Consider the following 22,735-nt stretch of genomic DNA (forward strand, 5'->3'; position numbering starts at 1 on the left):
TAAATAGAAAGTGATGGCTCAGTCAAATTACATGCTTTCATTAGTTATCTGACAGAAATTTCGCTCTTCAGAAAAACTGAGCCTTCCCTACTTTCTATACCTGGCCAAAATCCCTCTCTCTTTTCCCTTCATCAATTTCGTGACCCTAGTGAAAGAGTGAGTGCCCACACACAGCAAGCAGTAACTCAATCATAGATTGGAAGACTGTGAAGGATCAAACTTAAAGAAGAAGGAGATTCGGGCTCAGATCTTGATTATACTCTGCTACAGATAGGATACAAGAGTTAGAGATCTGAGCGGAAGGAGATATTAATTCCGCTGTATCAATGTAAGGTTTTCTTAACTTTATATGTGTTTAATTTATCATTTTAGAAAGTTCATATTTAGGGTGTTTAAACAACATACTTGTGAGTAGATCTAAGATCCTGGTAAAATAAATTCCAACAACTGGCCTCAGAGCCATGGTAATTGATTTGCTTGCAAGAAATTTGGACTTTAAAACGATTATTTGTTTTTTGGATGGTTTCATGTTGTATTGAGTGTTATATGATGATTGATTGATGTTTGTGAATTTTCGTGAAAAATAATTGAAATTTTGTTTCTGGAATTATTTTTATTGGATAGTATGGAAAACATTAAGCAAGTTACTTTTTTACAGAACTCAATTTCGATTTAATTTGAATTAGTTATGATTTTTTGAAGATTCGAAAAAAGATAAGGTGACTATGCACCTTCACCCGCGCGCGGATTCAGACAGCAACGACCGAGCTTGCTGTCTGAATCCCTCATGCGTGCGCAGATCACTTGTCTGAACCCCCCTACGCGCGCGCGAAGGCTGCAACCTCCCCTGTCCGCCGAGGTTTCTCAGCCAGTCACTCCAGAATGCGCGCGCGAACGGTATGCAACGGATACCGTCCGTACAGCTCCCAAAATTTTCGTTTTTCTTCGTTTTTTCATGCTTTTTCATGGAATTAACTTCCGAGTTTTTATGTAGTTTTGTATTTATATATTTACTATTCCTAATTCAACTCTAATTATCATAATGAATTAATTTAATATTTTTTAAATTTAATTCATGATATTAGTATAATTTGAATTTGAAATGAGTAAATATCTATCTTTTTGCTTAATAATCTATCTTATTTTTAAATTTGATTATATCTTATCTTATTTTTAAATTTAAGGTCAGATATTAAATTCGTTTAAATTATCTTTTTTTTTTAAAAAATAATTTGACCTTATTTAAATTTAAAATAAGATAACTATAATCATGTAATTTTAAATAGATGTAAGATATTTTGCTAACTTTTGGATTTTGTTATTTTATCTATCTAAATTAATTTAAAATCTGAAAAAGATATTTAATTTATCTTTTCTTAATTTTTATTTATAAAATAACATTTAATTTTTTAAAAGTAGTTAGCAAATTTTGAAATGATATTTAGGTTAGTTGAAACGTAATTTTTTAAAATTGTAGGTTTAATTTTAAATATCTTTTTTAATAATTTCAAAATTTAAATTAACAATATTTTTTTTGAAAATAAATATTTTTTTTTTAATTTTTCGAAAATTAAATTTTAATTTACTTTATTTTTCGAAAAATAAATTAATAATATTATTTATTTTTTTTTTCAAAATAAAATATTTATTTTATTTATTTATTTAATTTAATTATTTTCAAATTTATTTATTTAAAATTAAATAAATCCTACTTCCAACTATCCATTTAACCTTGTTGCAGGAGTATGTGGTTTTAGCTTGTGTGTAAGTTTTCAAAACCTATTATTACTTGATTGCAAATAGCCATGGTTACTTTTTGCCAGATCTAATGATCTGATGGCTCCCTTGGTCAAGTTAATAATTTGTAACAGGTAAATTTTACAATCTTCTTTCATCTGTGTATATGACCTAGCAACATGATAGGATCCATCCAAGTGTGTACCTGTGTGAGCCTATGTGTTTATTTTATTATATAGATGCATATAGGTTGTTGCTAAATAAAATGTCACACCATGATAGATTTTATTTAGGTCCATTTAGTTATTGGACCTATTCAATTAATAACAGTTATTTATTTTAAGGTTAAATTCCTCTCTTTTGGGCCTTGTGTGAGAGTTGGGAGCCATAGAAGTGGGTACGACATACTGAACCCAGCACCCCCTCACATGAACTACCCCAATTGTGAAGGCCCATTTGCCTGATTTGAATAACTGTACTAGGTTAATTATATTAGTTTGACCTAATAAAATTGAATTAGCAACATAATTAACTTTTAAAATATGTGAAAATTTATTTTCATTTTAATATTTTAAAGTTAATTTTAAGAAAAACACCTTTAGTTTTAGATATTTTTTCTAGACAAACTATTTGTATTTTTCTTGTATTTAATTAAATAAAGAATTTTAACTAACTAGATTCTTTCTGGAGCTTATTTAATTAAATATTCTTATTTAAGTTATAAATTAGTTGTATCAACTCATTTTTCTTATCTAACTTAAATTTGAATATTTTATTTAAATTTTAAATTAAGTTGAGGAATCCTAGGCATTAGTTATTAAAGATTCTTAAGATATTTTTTAAGTTAATATCTTTTCGAATATTAACTTAAAATGGAATATTTTAGATATTTTTTAGGTTAATATCTTTTCGAATATTAACTGAAACAAATATCTTCAAATTAAGTGGTTATAACTTAATTTTTGATAGTTAATTAAATCTAAATTTGAAATTATTTAAGTTTTAGATTTTTTCTATATAACTTAAATTAGATATTTTTCAAATTTTTGTTGAAAAGATACTTAGTCAAATAAGATATTTTCTAGATAGTTATTTCTAGACTATTTATTATTTCTAATATTTAAATAGGAAAAATATTATACTTTGTGAAATTAATTATTTAAATAATTAATTTTGGTCCAATTTTAAGTATATTTTTCCTAGTATTAAACTAGAAATTAATAATTAAGCCTTCTCGAAACTTAATTATTTATTTCTTGAATTTAATACATTTAATTAACTTGAAAAATTTTAAATATCTAAGTTGATTCTCATCATGATACTTAAATATTTTTCATGACACTTAATTAAATAGAAAATTATTTTTAAGTTGAAATTTAATTTTTCAACTTAAATTTAAATAATTTCAAAATATATATATTTTTCTTTATTTTATTAATCAATTTCAAAAATTGCATTTTATTTATGCAATAATTTTGAATTTTTTTTGAAAAATAGATTGAGTTGTAAATTAATTATTTATTTTAATTAATTCTTGGGCCAACTTAAATCAATGATTTTTTCATCTATTGATTAATTTAAAATAATGAAAATTTAAAATATATATATATATATAATATTAGAAATTGAATTAACTAGTCAAAAGAAAATCTAGATAGATGATATTTTTGCTTGAAGTATTTTTAAGTTTTATTATTTTCGAAATTTGTATAATTTTTATACTTTATTTTTCGAAGATAATAAATATATTATCAAGGAAATTTTTAAGTTGCTAATTAATTTAAATTAATACAACTTAAATTAATTTCCTTAATATTTATATTTAAGATTATTACTAAGATGGAAATAATTAATTTTATTTCAAATCACCATCTAAGTATAATTTTATAAATATTATATTAAATTCTTATTTTTGAATTTTTAATTCTAAATTTCGAATTTAATGAATATATTTATTAGAATAATAAAGAAAATACATTTTAAAGAATGAGCTTTATTATTATTAAGATATTCGATCTCCATTGTTGGTTTTACATCGCGTTTGTTTTAGTGAGTAATCCTCCCTAATGGAGGAACGTTCATTAGCAATTTCGCACCGTTTAATCTCGAAAGATAAGTAGTTTGTAAGTGTTTTATATGGTATAGATCACACTAATGGTTGCGACCATATTTGACTTGCAAATTGCGAAACAAGGGTAGTAGCTCATAAGATAGAATAGCCTTGACTCTCGCCTAAACGGAACAACGCTGGATTCCAATCTTGATCGAATAAAAGGTTGCTAGAATGTTTAACATTTTAGATGAGCTGACAACTCTATTCAATAGATGGTAGCTTTTATTCTCGCCTAAACGGGACACTGATATCAGTTTGTTGAAAAACCTTGCAAATTATTTAGGATAGACCTTTTTAAGTATTTTCTCATATCATTCCTACTTGCTATGTGCTTATAATTTCAGAATTGATTTTGTGTTAAACCATTATTAATTTCTATTTGTTGATTTCTATTATTTTGTAGTATCCTGTATTATCAAAATGAATCCCCATGTTATCACTGTTGACTGAAAACAAGCTGAATGGATCTAACTTTACTAAGTGGAATGAGAACATTAATATTTCTCTCATAGGAGAAAGTGCCTTGTTTGTTTTAACTGAGCCGTCACCTGAAGTGCCTGGGGACAATGCTTCCAAAGCTGTGAAAGAAAACTATGAGCGTTGGCAGAAAGTAAATGACAAAGCTCTATACTTTATGCTTTCCAGCATGGTTAACACCCTCAAAACTCGGTTTTCTAAAACCGAGAAGGCTGCTGAAGTTATGACGAACTTAAATGAGCTATTCGGTAAGGCATCACTTCAGTCACGCTTTGACGCGACTAAGAAGTACATTAATGCACGGATGGAACCTCATCAAAACGTGTGTGACCATGTTCTCCTCATGTCGAGTTATTTCCAAGAAGCCCAGGATCATGGTGCTGAAATGGACAGTGGTACTCAAGTAAGCCTTATCTTGAATAGCCTGACTCCAGCATTTCTACCATACACATCAAATTATGTCATGAATAAGAAGGAAATTGACTTTCATGAATTAGTCAATGACCTTCAAACTTATGAAAATTTGATTGGAGGACCCAAGAAGAAAGGGAGTAAACCTCATAATCCTGGGAATGGTAATGGGACGAACAAACCTGAAGCAAATATTGCCTCTGCTTTGAAACCCAAATTGAAGAAGAAGTGGAAGAACACCAAGAAGCGAACAAAAGCCATGAAGCATAAAAGGCTGCTCCTTCTGGTGATGCTACACTTAAGGGAAAGTGTTTCTACTGCAATGAAAAAGGTCATTGGAAACCCCAATGTCCTAACCTTCTTGCAAAGAAACAAGGTATTTCTATTTATAAACTTTAAGAGTTTTAGTGAATTATTATCCAATTGAATTTATGATTCTGGACTAACTTTGTTTATTTGTTTTCTTCTTCTTATAGGCCAAGCTACTTGAACTCGGATGAGTTGGATCGGAAAGTTGGACCAAGAGTGAAATCGTCCAGATGAAGATGAAGCTCTTCAATTTATTTTTGAATTAATTGTTTTAGTTTAAAGACAATTTGGATTTCAAATTTTAGTTAGGGATATTTATCCCTGTTTTTCTCATATTGTTGCAATATTTTTTTTATTATTAATAAAGTTTCTTTATTTTCGAAATTCAACCATTGCAATTTATGAGATTGAGCTTCATTTACTTTATCTTCATCAATTATTACCACATTATGTTTAGGGGTATTTTCAATATTATACCTAAAATTAATTTTATTTATAAAATTACCTTTAAGAAAATTATTTGCACAAATACCGTTGTGCCACATCAGCATACATACCAAAAATTAAAATAATTACCGAAAATAGAAAAAAACTGGAAAAATCTCGTTTCCAGGAATTTTCGCTTTTTGGGAGTTTTGAAAAATAGTAACTATTTAGTTGCTTTTGATGTGAATAAGATATCAATTGGTTACTTTTTCACTAAAAAATTTATTTTAAAATTTTACACATATATAAATAATAAAATAATCATTTTAATATGTTAGAAACATATTATTTTTGTTGGAAATTATTTTACCAGGATCTTAGATCTACTCACAAGTATGTTTATTAACACCCTAAATATGAACTTTCTAAAACGATGAAATAAACACATATAAAGTTTAGGAAACCTTACATTAGGTGCAGCGGAATTAAATGACTCCTTCCGTTCAGATATCTAGCCCTTGATTCCTTTCTGTAGCAGAGCATTATCAATATCTGAACCTGGATCTCTTTCTCTGAATCTTTGATGCTGAAACCTCCTTCTTGCTGAAAGTCTTTCTTCACGATCTTCCTCACTATGATTGAGGTATCACTTGCTGTGTGTGGGCACTACTCATACACTAAGATTTTTTGGAATTGAAGGAAGAAGAAAGAGAAAGTGGGTTTGGGCAAAGATAGGGAGAGAGAAGGCTCAGTTTTTTCTGAATCAGAAGTGTCAGAAGAAAAGTGTAATTTTCCTGAAGCCTTCACTATCTATTTATAGCATTCCACTAGGGTTAGTGTAAAGACCGCTTAGTTTAATTTGGAAATTAGCAGTTAATCACGTTTAATTATGAAAATTATTTATAGCTATTTAAATAATTATTATACTGTTATTATTGAATTCAGAGATGCATTTCTATCTCATTCAGTAGTTTTCATATTTTTGCATTTCCGGTGCCTAGTAACATGAAACTCGGTGTTTGGCTCAGTAAAATCACAACTTAGTATGTTAGTAGTTTGGGGCAGTTTATTAGACATTGGGAATGTCAGGAATGGCCGGGAATTTAGAATTTCCCAAAAATACCCCTTTAGTGTTATTTATGTGATTTAGTGTGGAGGGGCAAAATGGTCTTTTTGCCCCATTACTATTTTGTCTTCTATTGATTTTAATAATTGAAAAATATATGTTTAATTGGTTATTATTTGGCTGAAATTAAATGTGTTAAGTGCCTTAAATTCCATTTTATTCATATTTTCAACACTTAGAAAAAAAATAGAAAATTTTCAAAGACTCTCTCTTTCTTTCCTCTCACTTTCGGCCCTCTTGGAGCAGCAAGAACCAGCCATTTTTCTTGGTGATTCAAGCTCCTTTTTAGCAAATCTTAGTGATCTCAAGTTGTTGGTATGTTTCCCTTAGCTTTCCTTTAAGTTTTTTTTGTAAATTTGAGTAAGTTTAATAGGTTGCATGCTTAGTTTTGTTGGATTATTGTTGCTGGGATGTTGTTGATATTTTATGAGATGTAAGCATGATAATTTGAAGTTATTTAAGCTGTTAGTAATGCATGATATTTTCTTTGTTTCAAGCTTGGAATTTTTAGCTCAAAACTATGATTTTTTTCAAAGAAATGTCTTGAATCTGTTGTGTGCTTGCTGTTGATGTTTGCTGTTAATTTCAGAGGCTATTTTATGCATGTTTAAGTAGGTTTGGACTGGTTTGATTGCATGTTGGTAGTGTTTGATCAAGTTTGAGTTTAGAACTCAAAGCTTGAAGCTTTAATGGTGATTTTTGTTTATGTGCAATCTGGGTGAGTTTGATGCTTTAGAATTGTTCTATAGGATGTTTAGAACAGGTCTGGAAGTTTTGGTGTGGTTTGGGTCGGATTGGAATGAGTTATGAAATTTTGAAATCTGCCTGCGAGGAACCGGAATTCCGGTTGTGCATCCAGAATTTCGGATGGGCTTCGAAAATTCCGAGAACTGGAATTCCGGTTGGGCAACCGGTGTACCGGTTGGGGAAATTTCAGAAACCCTAGTTTTCCTCGTTTTTATGTTATTTGGGGTATTGCCATGCTTTTTATCGATAGGGAAACTTTTAGTTCCTAGTTTAAGTCCCCGGGAAGTGATTTAGCGTATCACTTATAGTGTTGTGATTTTTATGGTTTAGGAGCCTGTAATCCGCCGCGCAGATAGTTCCCGTCAGGTTGACCGGCACACCTGAATTCAGAATCCAGGTAAGATTAGTATAACATTATGCATATGTAGATTACATGTTTAGCGTGCATGTAGGAAGCCTGTTAGATTACATTAGTTATGTATGTTGGCTTCGAACCATCCAACTGTGTCACGTCGGTACGAAATTTGGAGTATGACCGACGGCGGAGTATGACCGGTTTGACCGATTAGGTGACACCGTATCACGTCGGTACGAGTGGAGTATGACCGACGGCGGAGTATGACCGGTTCGACCGATCAGGCTGATACTTAGGTTGGTGGTTCCGTACTATTTGACGTATCACGTCGGTACGAGTGGAGTATGACCGACGGCGGAGTATGACCGGTTCGACTGATCAGGCTGATACTATAACACGTCGGTACAGGCTGGAGTATGACCAGCAGCCGGAGTATGACCGGTTCGACCGATTAGGCTATTACTTGTCAATAGTACCGTCCCTATGAACGTTCAGAACTCAGTACCGTGTTGGACACGGCAGTTTGGGGGACTCAGTATCGTGTTGGACACGGCAGTTAGGGTTATGATCAAGGGTATGGGCATCTGATCATGACCGGGGTTTATGTATGAGTATTATTATGCTTTTCTTACTGAGTCTGTCAGTGCTATGTTTATGTGTAGGTAAAGGCAAGGCTAGAGCTAATGGACCGTGAACGAGCCTATGAAGATTGTACATGTCGGGGCGGTTAGGCCTGGAGCGTACGATCATCGGGACAGCAAGGCTATTTTTGTAATTAGTCGCTAGGCGACAAATATTTTGTATAAACAGTAAACTTTTGTAAATGATTTTGTAATTGGGATCCCGAGTCTTTTGTATAAATATTTTACAAGTTTAATTAAAAAGCAAAAATTTTAATTAATCACGTTTTCCATAAACCTCGTTGATTAGCAACGAGCTGCACATCATCTTTAAAAATCACGTAATACGCCTATGCTAGTTAGGGTGTTACAGTTAGGTTTGAATTATTTGGCATTAAAATAATGAAAATATCAGAGGGAAAAACCCTACAAAAGTGGCCGGCCCTACATAGTGGATTTGGGCCTCACTTTTTGCAATTTTGCAGTTTTATCTTTTCTGCATCTGATTTTCTCAAAAACGCCAATTTTCTAATTCAATCATTTAAATGCCAATTCTAACTATTTAATAACTATAAATAATTATTAAATAATCTTGTCATTTATCATATTTATTAATTGAACCATACAAAGTATCATAATTAACAAATATGCCCCTGAAAACTCTTTCTTCACAATTTCGCCCTTACTTAGTGAAAATTTCACAAATAGACATAGTCTAAATTGAGAATTATAATTGATTAATCAAAACCAATTATATGAGTCTTACAAGCAATATTATCTCAACTAGTGCGGGGACCATGGGTCTATATAACCGAGCTTCCAATAAGTAGATCAAGAATTTAGCACTAAAATTCACTAACTTATTAATTCTTCGTTGAATCCACGCATAGAACTTAGAATTGCACTATCAGTATATAGAATGCTCTATATGTTCCACCATATAGACACATCATTAGTTATCCATTGTTATAATCCTAATTTGATCAATGATCCTCTATATGAATGATCACACTGTAAAGGGATTAGATTACCGTAACAGCCTACTATGTATTTTATCCTTAAAACACTTGACCCCGTATAAATGATATTTCAGCTTATGTGAAATGAGTACTCAACCATTTATGTTCGTTTGGTCAAGCTCGAAGGAGATCATCCTTTGCTTACTATTCGCCAGATAGAAGCTATAGATTCCATGTTTATGCTAGCGCTCCCACTCAATTGCACTACCGTGTTCCCAAAATGTACGTATCACCCTGACCAAAAAGTAGGCTTAACTAACAAATCAAAGAACACGAATATCCTTTCAAGATTGAGCCTAATCATAACAGGATTAAGAACATTTGATCTAGGATCAACTAGGCGATATTGACTTGAATAGATATTACGGTAAGTTTAATAAATCTAAGTCAAAGTTTAATATCGGTCCCTTCCGATGCATACTCCATGCATCCAACCTGAGCTTTACTTTAACCAATGCTCTGGAAAGAACATAGCACTTCTCCAAATGCAAGTAAACTCTGTTGTAAATTATCATATCACTAAAACCCTATGTCTGATAAATCTAGGAAACTTTATTCACATAGTCATGTTTACTTTCCAATGTCTTGACGGCACAATAAACTGGATCAAGTATGTGAAAGGGTTTCAGATGAATTTATACATTATGTACATATAATCATGAAATAAATCATGTAAACCATGCAACATTAAATGTTATTTCTGATCTATATTAATAAGTAAATCTGATTATATTGAAATGAGTTTTATTTAGGGCATAAAACCCAACAAACTCCCACTTGCACTAATATAAAACAAAAAGTGTGTTTCAAATAATCTCAACACCTTGATATACAAATCAAGTGTAGTAGTAGTAAACTCCTCGTAATAGGATCTGAAAGGTTGAATTAAACACAACCTTTTCCCCACCATTACTATTCCTTTAATCACAAAATCATTGATAATGTGAAATTCCTCTCTATATGTCTACTCTCTTTGGATACTGGATTCTATATCTTTGACAACTACTTTTGGTTAATCAGGAAATTAACATTAGTAGTTTAGGCAATTTGGAATGGTGCCAAGAATGTATAGAACTTTCCTTAGACTAAATAAGTACGTTTCCTGCAACTTTAACATTCAGTCCCTTTCTGGTAGACCTAGAGACTTCAGATAGGTTTTTACACTTCTCCAAAATCACTATTCCACCCCCAGAGTAATCACCATCTTATCAGAAAGATTTTCTAGCACAAAGGCAAATTTCGAAATCTGATATGGTGTAGTCTAAGAGTTTTAAACACACCCTTATAGACTAACATATAGTTCCTCTTCTTAATCTTAGGATTTACTTGATTGTCTTCCAATGTTCTTCTCTTGGATTAATCTGACACCTACTCATTACTCCCACTCAAAAGCAGGTGTCTGGTCTAAGGCATACAAAAGCATATCTAAGGCCTCTCACTGTTGATTTAAGAAATTCTTTCATGGCTTTATCTTTTCTGGAATAGTTAAGACTTTTCCTTAGATAAATAAAATCTATGTTTAAGAAGTTGTGAAGCTTCTATAGATTGCAATTAGAGAGAAAGTACTTCAGCATCTCACTAAAGTAAGTTGCTTGCATTAGAGTAAGTAATTACTAGGTATACCACAAGCCATAGTTTTAGATAAACGCAAACCTATAATACCAGGAACAGGAAGTTTTGTTAAGTCCAGTGAATAGACTTATAAACGAAAATTTCCTTTTATGTCCTTGTAATAGAAAACTTTAGGTTACTCCATGTGAATGGATTAAACCATAGTTCTATTGGCTTTTCTTCTTAGTTTCTTATTTTGACAATCCATTACTTGTTTAAACTCACAATGGATTTTAATCACTAGTGTCTTCCAAGAAGGTGAGTTCCTAGAAACTCTCCCACTACGACAAGGTACCGTGAATTATGTCAAAGAAAACTAAATGGTATTGATCTCTTCGGTTGTGACAAGACAACAGAGGCAGTGGGATCATCATATGTTATATAAGATGATAGAACACTTATGGAATCAAGAAAAATATCTCCTTTATTTGCTACTTGTTTTCAGACTTAGTCATTTTCTTAGAAAAGTAGTATTTGTTTGAATAAACACTTTCTTATCTATTAACAATGGGATGGTCCACCCCTAATCACTTAGAATAGCTAACAAACCATGGTTAATAGTTCTAGCTTTTCTTAAGATTTTGATTAGGTCATCCATGAATCTAGTAATGATTTACATTAAGTATACAACCATTACATTCTGAAATTGTATTATCATAGAAGGAATTAGGCAACGACTAGTAACTAATCATCAACATGCAACTCGAAATTTCTGGGGAGGTAAGTTTGGATATAATTCAAAAATCAATTTAATGATCTTTGAACTGCATATCTACTAACTATTTCTCCACCCCTATCAGTTCGCAAGATCTTTAACCACTTACCTTAATGGTTTTAACCATTGCTAGAAATTTAAGAAATTTTTCAAACATTTCAAATTTCTTTGCATAAGGTATAATCTAGAGTGATCGTTTTAAGAATACAACGAAAAACTCATATCCACCCCTGAATGTACATCCATCTACGAATGAGATGAACTACTTTCAGTGGATATAGGCATATTAACTCTTTGCAGAGATTGATCTTGTCAAATCCACTATGAACAAGATACAAATGCCATATTAAAAAAAAATGTGGTAGTGTCTTTTGATGACTTAGGTTTAGTTACATCAAAGAATTCTTAGAATGGTGCAAGTGGATCCTGGTCACAGAATACCGAACTCATATTCCATACAGTTTGAATCCATTAATAGAAGATGGATATTAAACCCTTGTGAAGGTTTAACTTTATTGCATCCTGGAATTAGAAATATAAGAAAATTTCTGTTTGGAATCTAAAATTAAAGTCAAAGACTTAAATTTATACCAAATATAATGAGTAATTCTATCTTGGACCACCACTACTAATTTAATTCTAAGTCTGATTTTCCCATACAAGTAGGAGATTTCTAAGATTGAGGATTTATATCAATTGGGAATAGAATTTCGAGATTATAATCATATGCGTCATTTAATTTCTTAAGAGAAAATATAGAATGACATGAAATGATTTATAGACCATTCATCCAATGATATGTTATTGAGCTAATTCGAAATGAATAAGCTAAGAGGAATTAGGATAATTTCGTTTATAAATAAGAATCCGACGATGCTTCGATTAGCGAATGTCAAAGTAATCTTATTTATACAATCTTCTTGTTTCATATCGTAAAAATACTAGTCTAAGGTGTCATCAATTGATGAACAGCTAGATGTCGCATATACAATATTTATCTTTTGAGATCTAAAACTATTATGTATGTCTAATGGTGAAAATCCACTAGGGATTTATCTCATTAGATAAACAAGCCAAGTTAGACCAACAATGAAGATTCGAAATTAAACTACAACTTAATAACAGAAATAACATGGTTTAATATAAATTCATACATAATTCAGAAATTATAAACATATAGCAAGTAGGAATGACAAGTGAAAATACTAAAACATATAATCCTAAATAATTTCCAAGGTTTTCAACAAACTGATATCAGTGTCCCGTTTAGGCGAGAGTCAAAGCTACCATTCATTGAATAGAGTTGTCAGCTCGTCTAAAATGTTAAACATTCTAGCAACCTTTTATTCGATCAAGATTGGAATTCAGCGTTGTCCCGTTTAGGCGAGAGTCAAGGCAATTCTATCTTATGAGCTTCCACCATTGTTTCATAACTTGCAAGTCAAGTATGGTCGCCACCATTAGGGTGATCCATACCATACAAAACACTTACAAACTACTTATCATTCGAGATTAAACGGTGCGAAATTGCTAATGAACGTTCCTCCATTAGGGAGGATTACTCACTAAAACAAACGCGGTGTAAAACCCACAATGGAGATCGAATATCTTAATAATAAAGCTCATTATTTAAAGAGAATTGTATTTTCTTTTATTCTCTTTATTTATTCTATTTACTTTAAATATATATTTATTTAATTAAAATTTCCAATTTAGAATGAAAAATTCTAAATATAAATTTTAATTTAATATTTATAAATTTTACTTAGATGGATATGAAAATAACATGAATTATTTCCATCTTAGTAATAATTTCCAATAAATATTTAGAAAAATATTCAATTTAAGCTGTTACAAAATTAATTTAAATTAATTTACAACTCAAATTTTATTTTCTATAAATATATATATTGCATTTCGAAAAATTAAAGTATTCAAGGATACAATTTTTCTAAAATGCATGTTAAAATAAAAAATTAATCCTGGAAAAAATATTCTAATTTAATGTTGGCCCAAAATTAATTAATAAAATTAATTTACAACAAAAAATATAATTTTCCTATTTGATTAAATATATAAGAAAAATTTCAAATATTTAAGTATGATGATGAAAATCAACTTAAATATTAATTTTCTATTTAATTAAATACACTAGAAAAATACTTCAAGCAAAAATATCATCTATCTAGATTTTCCTTTGACTAATTTATTCAATTTCTAATAATATACTTTAATTCAATTTATTTTAAATTAATCATCAAATGAAAAAATCATTGATTTAAGTTGGTCCAAAATTAAAATAAATAATTTACAACTTTAATCTATTTTTCAAATAAAATTTAAAATTCCAGCTTTTAAGAAATGCAATATCGAAATTTGATTAATAAAATAAAGAAAAAACATATATATTGAAAATTATTTAAATTTAGTTGAAAAAATAAATTTCAACTAAAAATAATTTTCTATTTAATTAAGTGTCATGAAAAAGAAATATTTAAGTATCATGATGAAAATCAACTTAGATATTTAATTTTCAAATTAATTAAATGTATTAAATTCAAGAAATAAATAATTAAGTGTAGAGAAGGCTTAATTATTAATCTCTAGTTTAATACTAGGAAAAAATATACTTAAAATAAATTGTACCAAAATTAATTATTTAAATAATTAATTTCACAATGTATAATATTTTCCTATTTAATATTAGAAATAATAAGTAGTCTAAAAAATAACTATCTAGAAAATATCTTATTTGACTAAGTATCTTTTCCACAAAATTTGAAAAAATATCTAATTTAAGTTGTATTAGAAAAAATCTAGAACTTAAATATTTTCAAATTTAAATTTAATTAAATATCAAAAATTAAGTTGTAACCACTTAATTCAAAAATATTCCATTTTAAGTTAATATTCGAAAAGATATTAACTTAAAAAATATCTAAAGAATCTTAATAACCAATGCCTAAAATTCCTCAACTTAATTTTGAAATTTTAAATCCAAAAGATATTCAGATTTAAGTTGATTAGTTATAGATAACTAAATATCAATTTAAATAGGAATATTTAAAGAAAAATTTAAATTAAGCTTCAGAAAGAATCTAGATGGTTATAATTCTATATTTAATTAAATACAAGAAAATACATATAGTTTAGCTTAGAATAAAAATTCTTTAAACTATATTTTTCTTAAATTAATTTCAAAATAAATGAAATTAATTATGTTGCTAATCAATTTTATTAGGTTAAACTAGTTTAATTAACCTAGTACAGTTATTCAAATAAGACAAATGGGCCTTCACAATTGGGGTAGTTCATGTGAGGGGGTGCTGGGTTCAGTATGTCGTACCCACTTCTATGGCTCCCAACTCTCACACAAGGCCCAAAAGAGAGGAATTTAACCTTAAAATGAACAACTGTTATTAATTGAATAGGCCCAAAAACTAAATGGGCCTAAATAAATTCTATCAAGAACTATGATAATTTATTTTAGCAACATTAACCTATATGCATCTATAATGAAATTAAACACATAGGCTCACACATGCACACTTTGGATGGGTCCTATCATGTTGCTAAGTCATGCACAGATGAAAGAAGATTGTAAATATACCTGTTACAAATTATTTACTTGAGCAAGGGAGGCATCAGATCATTAGATCTGACAAAAAGTAACCATGGCTATTTGCAATCAAGTAATAATAGGTTTTGAAAACTTACAAACAAGCTAAAACACATACTCCTGCAACAAGTTTGGCTGGATAGTTGGATTTATTTAATTTTAAATTAAATAATTAATTTCGAAATAATTAATTAATTAAAAAAATAATTTTCGAAAATTTAAAAAAAAAATTGAAATAAAAATTTCGAAATTAAATTAAAAATTTAAATTTAAAATTAAACCTACAATTGTGAAAAATTAGGTTTCAACCAACCTAAATATCATTTCAAAATTTGCTAACTACTTTTAAAATTTAAATGTTATTTTATAAATAAAAATTAAATAAAAAATTAAAAAAGATAAATGAATATCTTTTTCAGATTTTAAATGTAATTTAAATAAATAAAATAACAAAATTTAAAAGTTAGCAAAATATCTTACATCTTTTTAAAATTACATGATTATAGTTATCTTATTTTAAATTTAAATAAGGTCAAATTATTTAAAAAAGATTTAATATAAAATATTTAAAATCCGACCTTAAATTTAAAAATAAGATAAGATATAATCAAATTTAAAAATAAGATAGATTATTAAGCAAATAAGATAGATACTAACTATTTTTAAATTCAAATTACACTAATATCTTGAATTAAATTTAAAAAATATTAAATTAATTCATAATGATAATTAGAATTGAATTAGGAATAGTAATAATATAAATACAGAACTACACAAAAAATCGGAAGTTAATTCCATGAAAAAGCATGAAAAAACGAAGAAAAACGAAAAAAATTGTGAGCTGTACGGACAGTTTTCGCGATCGCAGGAAAATTTCAGCGCAACTCCGATTTTTTCGAATCTTCAAAAAATCATAACTAATTCAAATTAAATTGAAATTGAGTTCTGTAAAAGAGTAACTTGATTAATTTTTTCCATACTATCCAATAAAAATAATTTCAGAAACAGATATTCAATTATTTTTCGCGAAAATTTACAAACATCAATCAATCATCAAATAACACTCAGCTTACCGTAACACCCTACTATGTATTATATTCTTAAAACACTTGACCCCGTATAAATGATATTTCAGCTTATGTGAAATGAGTACTCCACCATTTATGTTCGTTTGGTCAAGCTCGAAGGAGATCCTCCTTTGCTTACTATTCGCCAGATAGAAGCTATAGATGCCATGTTTATGCTAGCGCTCCCACTCAATTGCACTACTGTGTTCCCAAAATGTACGTATCACCCTGACCTAAAAGTAGGCTTAACTAACAAATCAAAGAACACGAATAGCCTTTCGAGATTGAGCCTAATTATAACAGGATTAAGAACATTTGATCTAGGATCAACTAGGCGATATTGACTTGAATAGATATTACGGTAAGTTTAATAAATCTAAGTCAAAGTTTAATATCGGTCTGTTCCGATGCATACTCCATGCATCCAATCTGAGCTTTACTTTAACCAATGCTCTGGAAAGAACATAGCACTTTTCCAAATGCAAGTAAACTCTGTTGTAGATTATCATATCAGTAAAACCCTATGTCTGATAAATCTAGGAAACTTTATTCACATAGTCATGTTTACTTTGCAATGTGTTGACGGCACAATAAACTGGATCAAGTATGTGAAAAGGGTTTCAGATGAATTTATACATTATGTACATATAATCATGAAATAAATCATGTGAACCATGCAACATTAAATGTTATTTCTGATCTATATTAATAAGTAAATCTGATTATATTGAAATGAGTTTTATTTAGGGCATAAAACCCAACAATTTTTTGTCTCCAAAAAATGACGATTAATATTAGAAGAAACTTTTTTATTATTATAATTTTAGGCTATATTATGTTATTTTATTATTTAAGATACCTTAAGATTACTTTTTTCTTTCTAATGTAACTCATATGATGTCTAGATACTATTCGATTTATTTAGAAATTATTTTATAAATCTATTAAAATAGTTTTATTAAAATTTAAATGTTGTTTATTTATTTATAAAGAAAATATACATAAAAAACTAAAATATTTAATATTAATAAAAAAAAAAATATTTGACAAATTTATCATCATTATTAAAAAAAAAATAACTTTACAATATATGGTTGAGTCATATAAAAACAAAAACAAAAAAGTAATTAGCAAAAAAAAAGAAAAAGTGTGTAGGCTTCAATACCTAGAAGAGAGTCACTAATAATTTTTTTATAATATTTAAAAGATTTGTAAATATATATATTAAAAGCTCATAGGAAATTGTGAAAAAAAATATTAAGAGAAAATGATAGTTTTTTTTTTTTTTTCTGACACATATAAAAAGATGAACAAGACAAACAAAAACATAGGTATATACCTAATATAATTGTAGTGTAAATAGTTGCGGTATGTGTATCAATTAAATCAGTGGCAATATTTTTATAAATAAAATGCAAATGACGTTCCTCAATGCAATTTTCTCTTATATTTATATGTTTGTATGTGTAAGTGTTTTTTATTATTGATGCAAATTCTATAATATTTACAACTCTTCATAGAGTTATATTAAATAAACACTAGAAACTATTTCTATGTTTATTAATAATTATTAATTCTAATACAATTATTAAGAATTTGTTTAATAAAAGGATCTTTTGATCTGATAGGGGTGGAGAAAAGTTAAGAAAACTATGCAGTTCAACGATCTTCTATATCTAATGAACTCTGGATAGTATTCAACTCCACATAAACTCTATCACACTTAGAGAATAATGATCTTTACAACCTTTAGGGGTGGATCATAATCTCTATATACTTAGGGGTGGAGTTTATCCACAATACCCTATGTGTATATACTTAGGGGTGGAGTATATTTCACAATTTCCTATGTAACACATATCCTCTTTAAACATGGAAGTAATATAATGAGTCAGCTATTATCAATATAAATTCTTGATCTTGATTGTATGTTCCGTTTCGTTTTTACTGTTGTAAGTAAAAGATTGATAGCTATAAAAGTTCTTTGTTAAAGTTTCACACTACCTTAATTGAGTGGGAGAATTTTAAAATTCTATACCCATCTTCATCAAGTTGACACTTGTGATAGGTGCTTAAGAACACTACTGAAAAGCAAATCTAACCATTCACATGGATAGGTATAACTTGTCAGAATTATGAGAATAAGATAAAGAACTCTAGATCAGTCCATTCGAATGACTTGAACCTAGAATTCCTAATTCTCATAAAATTTTATGGTATCTTAATTTTGATTACTTTATCTCTCGCGTGTATTTTTCACTTCAAATACTAGTCTGCTATGTTGATGACTTAGTCTTAACTTAAAGTTTTAGACTAATACAAAAGTCACAACTAGGTAACTCTCCAAACAATCAGAGGTTAAAAGTATTATTTAACCAGACATCTGCTATTGAGTGGGAGCTATCTGAGATGTAATCAAATAGGTAACATTAGAAGATATTCAAGAAAGATTTATGAACGTGATCTATATGTTAGATATTAAGGAACTGTGTATCAGTTGTCCTGGTATCTCACCAACTCATTTCGAGATCTATGAGATGGTGCTTACTTTGGGGGTGGAGGAATTATTCTATAATAATTCAAGCTCTACCAGAGAAGAACTATAACTTTGTGTATTCGAAAATCCAAGAAAGTTATATCACTGAAGAAAAGTCTACAATGTATTATCTCAATAACATATTTTAAAATATAAGAGATATGTCTTCTATTAATTCAGATGTACTTTTAAAACAGTAAAGATTTCAGTATCCCTTGATGAGTAAAGCATATAGTAAAGGATGTTTCATAAGTGTATTTATGAACTAGTTTCCAGAAGTTTGGGTGGATTCAAATATACTACACTTGATCTGAAGATCAAGACATCAGATTGACCTATTTACACAGTTTGTTTTATGTTAGTGCAAGTGGGAGTTTGTTGGGTTTTATGCCCTAAATAAAACTCTTTACAATCTGATTAGTTATCAATATAAGAAATTTGAAGTGATTGATGTTTGCATGAATTTTACATGCTAATGGTTTAATATGTTTATTACTTTTATACACAGAATCAGTTAAATCCAGATCATATGTTTATCCACAATTACAGTATTGTCAACACAGTGGAATGTGATTGTGATCATATGAATTAAAAGAATTGGTCAGTATTTCATCAGTGTTATTGGATTTACACTAATGTGATAATCAACGATGATGTGTACTTACACTTGGAGTAAGTGTTATGCTCTTTCCAGGACATTAGTAAAGTATACTAGTTTTGAATGTATGGAGTATACATTGGACTGGACCGATATTGCAACTAAGTTAAGATATTACAAACTTACCGTTACATATGTCTTTCCAGGTAATTATCAGTAGTTGATCTTAAGATTAAAAGAATCTAAATCCTGATATGCTTAGGCTCAACTCAAGAGTACTATTCATGTTCTTTGATTTATTAGTTAAGCCTACCTTTAGGTCAGGGTGATACGTATATTTTGGGAACATGGTAGTATGATTGAGTGGGAGTGCTGAACATAAATATGGAATCTATAGCTTCTACTGGTGTATAGAAGTCAAGTGAGGATTCCCTTCGAGCTTAGCAAATAGAAGTAAATGGATGAGCTCTTGTTTAACTGACTAATTATTAGATCACTAAACACCATTTACAGGTAGCTAAGTGTTTTAAGGGGCAAAATACATTTGGGGTGAGAACGGTAAAGAAATCTCATCTTGATGTAGATCATCTATATAGAGGATCTTTAAATCACAATAAGATTATAACAATGGTTAAATGAGATAGCATATTGATATCGTGGAACATATAATATGCTCTATATAAGTCTGAGAGTGCAATTCTAAGTTCTAAGAGTGGATTCAACGAAGAATTAATAAGTAGGAATTTACTTGGTAAATTTGGTTCACTTATTGGAAGCTCAGCATATAGATCCATGGTCCCCATTCTAGTTGAGAACATTCTGCTTGTAAGACTCATTAATTGATTCGTGATTGATCAATTATAATTCTAAAGTTAGACTATGTCTAATTTTTATGATTTTTCACTAAGCAGGGGTAAAATTGTAAAGAAAAGAGATTCTAGGTTTATTTATTTATTAATGGAATTTATATGTCTAGTTAATAATTAAATTAAATGACAATATTATTTAATAATCTATTTTAGCTATTAACTAATTAGTTTTGGCATTTAAAAGGTTAGAATTGGAAAATTGGGGTTTTTGAGAAAATAGAAATAAAATTTGATAAAACTGCAAAATCAAGTGTGGCCCACTAACACACCATGGCCGGCCACTATTTGTGGAGTTTCAATTTGATTTTTTTCATTATTTTAATGCCAAATAATTTCTAACCTAAACCTAGTAGTTTCCTATAAATAGAAAGTGATGGCTCAGTCAAATTACATGCTTTCATTAGTTATCTGACAGAAATTTCTCTCTTCAGAAAAACTGAGCCTTCCCTACTTTCTATACCTGGCCGAAATCCCTCTCTCTTTTCCCTTCATCAATTTCGTGACCCTAGTGAAAGAGTGAGTGCCCACACACAGCAAGCAGTAACTCAATCATAGATTGGAAGACTATGAAGGATCAAACTTAAAGAAGAAGGAGATTCAGGCTCAGATCTTGATTATACTCTGCTACAGAAAGGATACAAGGGTTAGAGATCTGAGCGGAAGGAGACATTAATTCCGCTGCATCAATGTAAGGTTTTCTTAACTTTATATGTTTTTAATTTATCGTTTTAGAAAGTTCATATTTAGGGTGTTTAAACAACATACTTGTGAGTAGATCTAAGATCCTGGTAAAATAAATTCCAACAATTCAGTTTAAGGAAAGTTCTATACATTTGTGGCACCATTCCAACTTGTCTTAACTACTAGTGTTATTTCCTGATAAACCCAAAAGTAGTTGCCAAAAGTATATAATCCAGTATCCCAAGAGAGTATTCCAAGAGAGTAGACATATAGAGAGGAATTTCACAATATCAAGGATTTTGTGATTAAGGAAGAGTAATGGTGGAGAGAAGGTTGTGTTTAATTTAACCTGTCAGATCCTATTACAAGGAGTATACTACTACTACACTTGATTTGTATATCAAGGTGTTGAGATTATTTGAAATGCACATTTTGTTTTATATTAGTGCAAGTGGGAGTTCGTTGGGTTTTGTGCCCTAAATAAAACCCATTTCAATATAATCAGATTTGCTTATTAATAAAGATCAAAAATAACATTTTATGTTGCATGGTTCACATGATTTATTTCATGATTATATATATATATAATGTATGAATTCTATTTAAGTCCAGAACATATGAATTTGTTAATGATTATAGTGTTGTCAGCACAGTGGAATATAATCTTAACTATATGTTTGAAAGTTTTTTCCCTGATTTGTTAGTTCACTGGATTTAGACTGGCATGATGTAATCAGCGATAGGTATTCTTACACCACTACTAGAAAAAATATATTTAGTAACACTTTTTTTTTAACTTAATAAAATTAAAAAGTAAAACATTTACAAGTGTTGCCTCCTAGAGTGTTGCCAAAAATTTAGGTATAAAACAACACTTTTATAAGTGTTACCATATGTTATAAACTTAAGACACATATTACAACACTAGTAATAAAAACGTTGTCATATCCTTTTTCTTATTTTAATAATTATAAAAAATGAAATTAAAATGTTAGCAATTTTTTCAAAAATAAATATTTTGCTAAATTTTATAGAATTTTATACTCCATTAAAATTCAATATTTTGTAAGAAAATGAGAAAAGACTAAAAATTAAAAATTGTATTATATTGAATTTCTGAATGTAATTAATTACAATTTATTTTTATACAATCAATCACATATAATGTACTGATAATAAGAAAATCTAATTAATAAGAAAGTGGAAAAATTTTAATAATGAAGTACAACAAAAATATCTATTTCACTTTTGACTTAATTTAGTTCTTTCGGAAAGCTAGATATAATCCATATAATTTGTTCATATGCTCCGAAGATTGATTAGCTGCTTCATCAATGGATATCCTATAAAGAAAACACAAAAATAAATTATTAGTATGAAATAATATATACTTTATATATAATACCCAAACTGAACACTTAGAAAATAAATTTAAAAATTGGCTTGGAACTTTATATATATTATATATGATTAAGGTTAGTTTATTTCTCTACGAATAATTAATCTCCTCGTAAAAAATAATTACAATATAAAAAAAATTACATACGCAACAAGCATAAAAACAGAACACAATAAAAAAGAATCAAATCAGATATGAACTAATTAAGTAATAAAAATATATAAACTACCTTAAATTGAGCTCACACTTATAGTTCTCTTATATATGAATTTGATGAAGAGATAGATTCATCTAGCTTTA

The sequence above is a fragment of the Cannabis sativa genome, chromosome 4 (genome assembly GCF_029168945.1).
Source record: "Cannabis sativa cultivar Pink pepper isolate KNU-18-1 chromosome 4, ASM2916894v1, whole genome shotgun sequence".
In the NCBI taxonomy this organism is placed as follows: Eukaryota; Viridiplantae; Streptophyta; class Magnoliopsida; order Rosales; family Cannabaceae; genus Cannabis; species Cannabis sativa.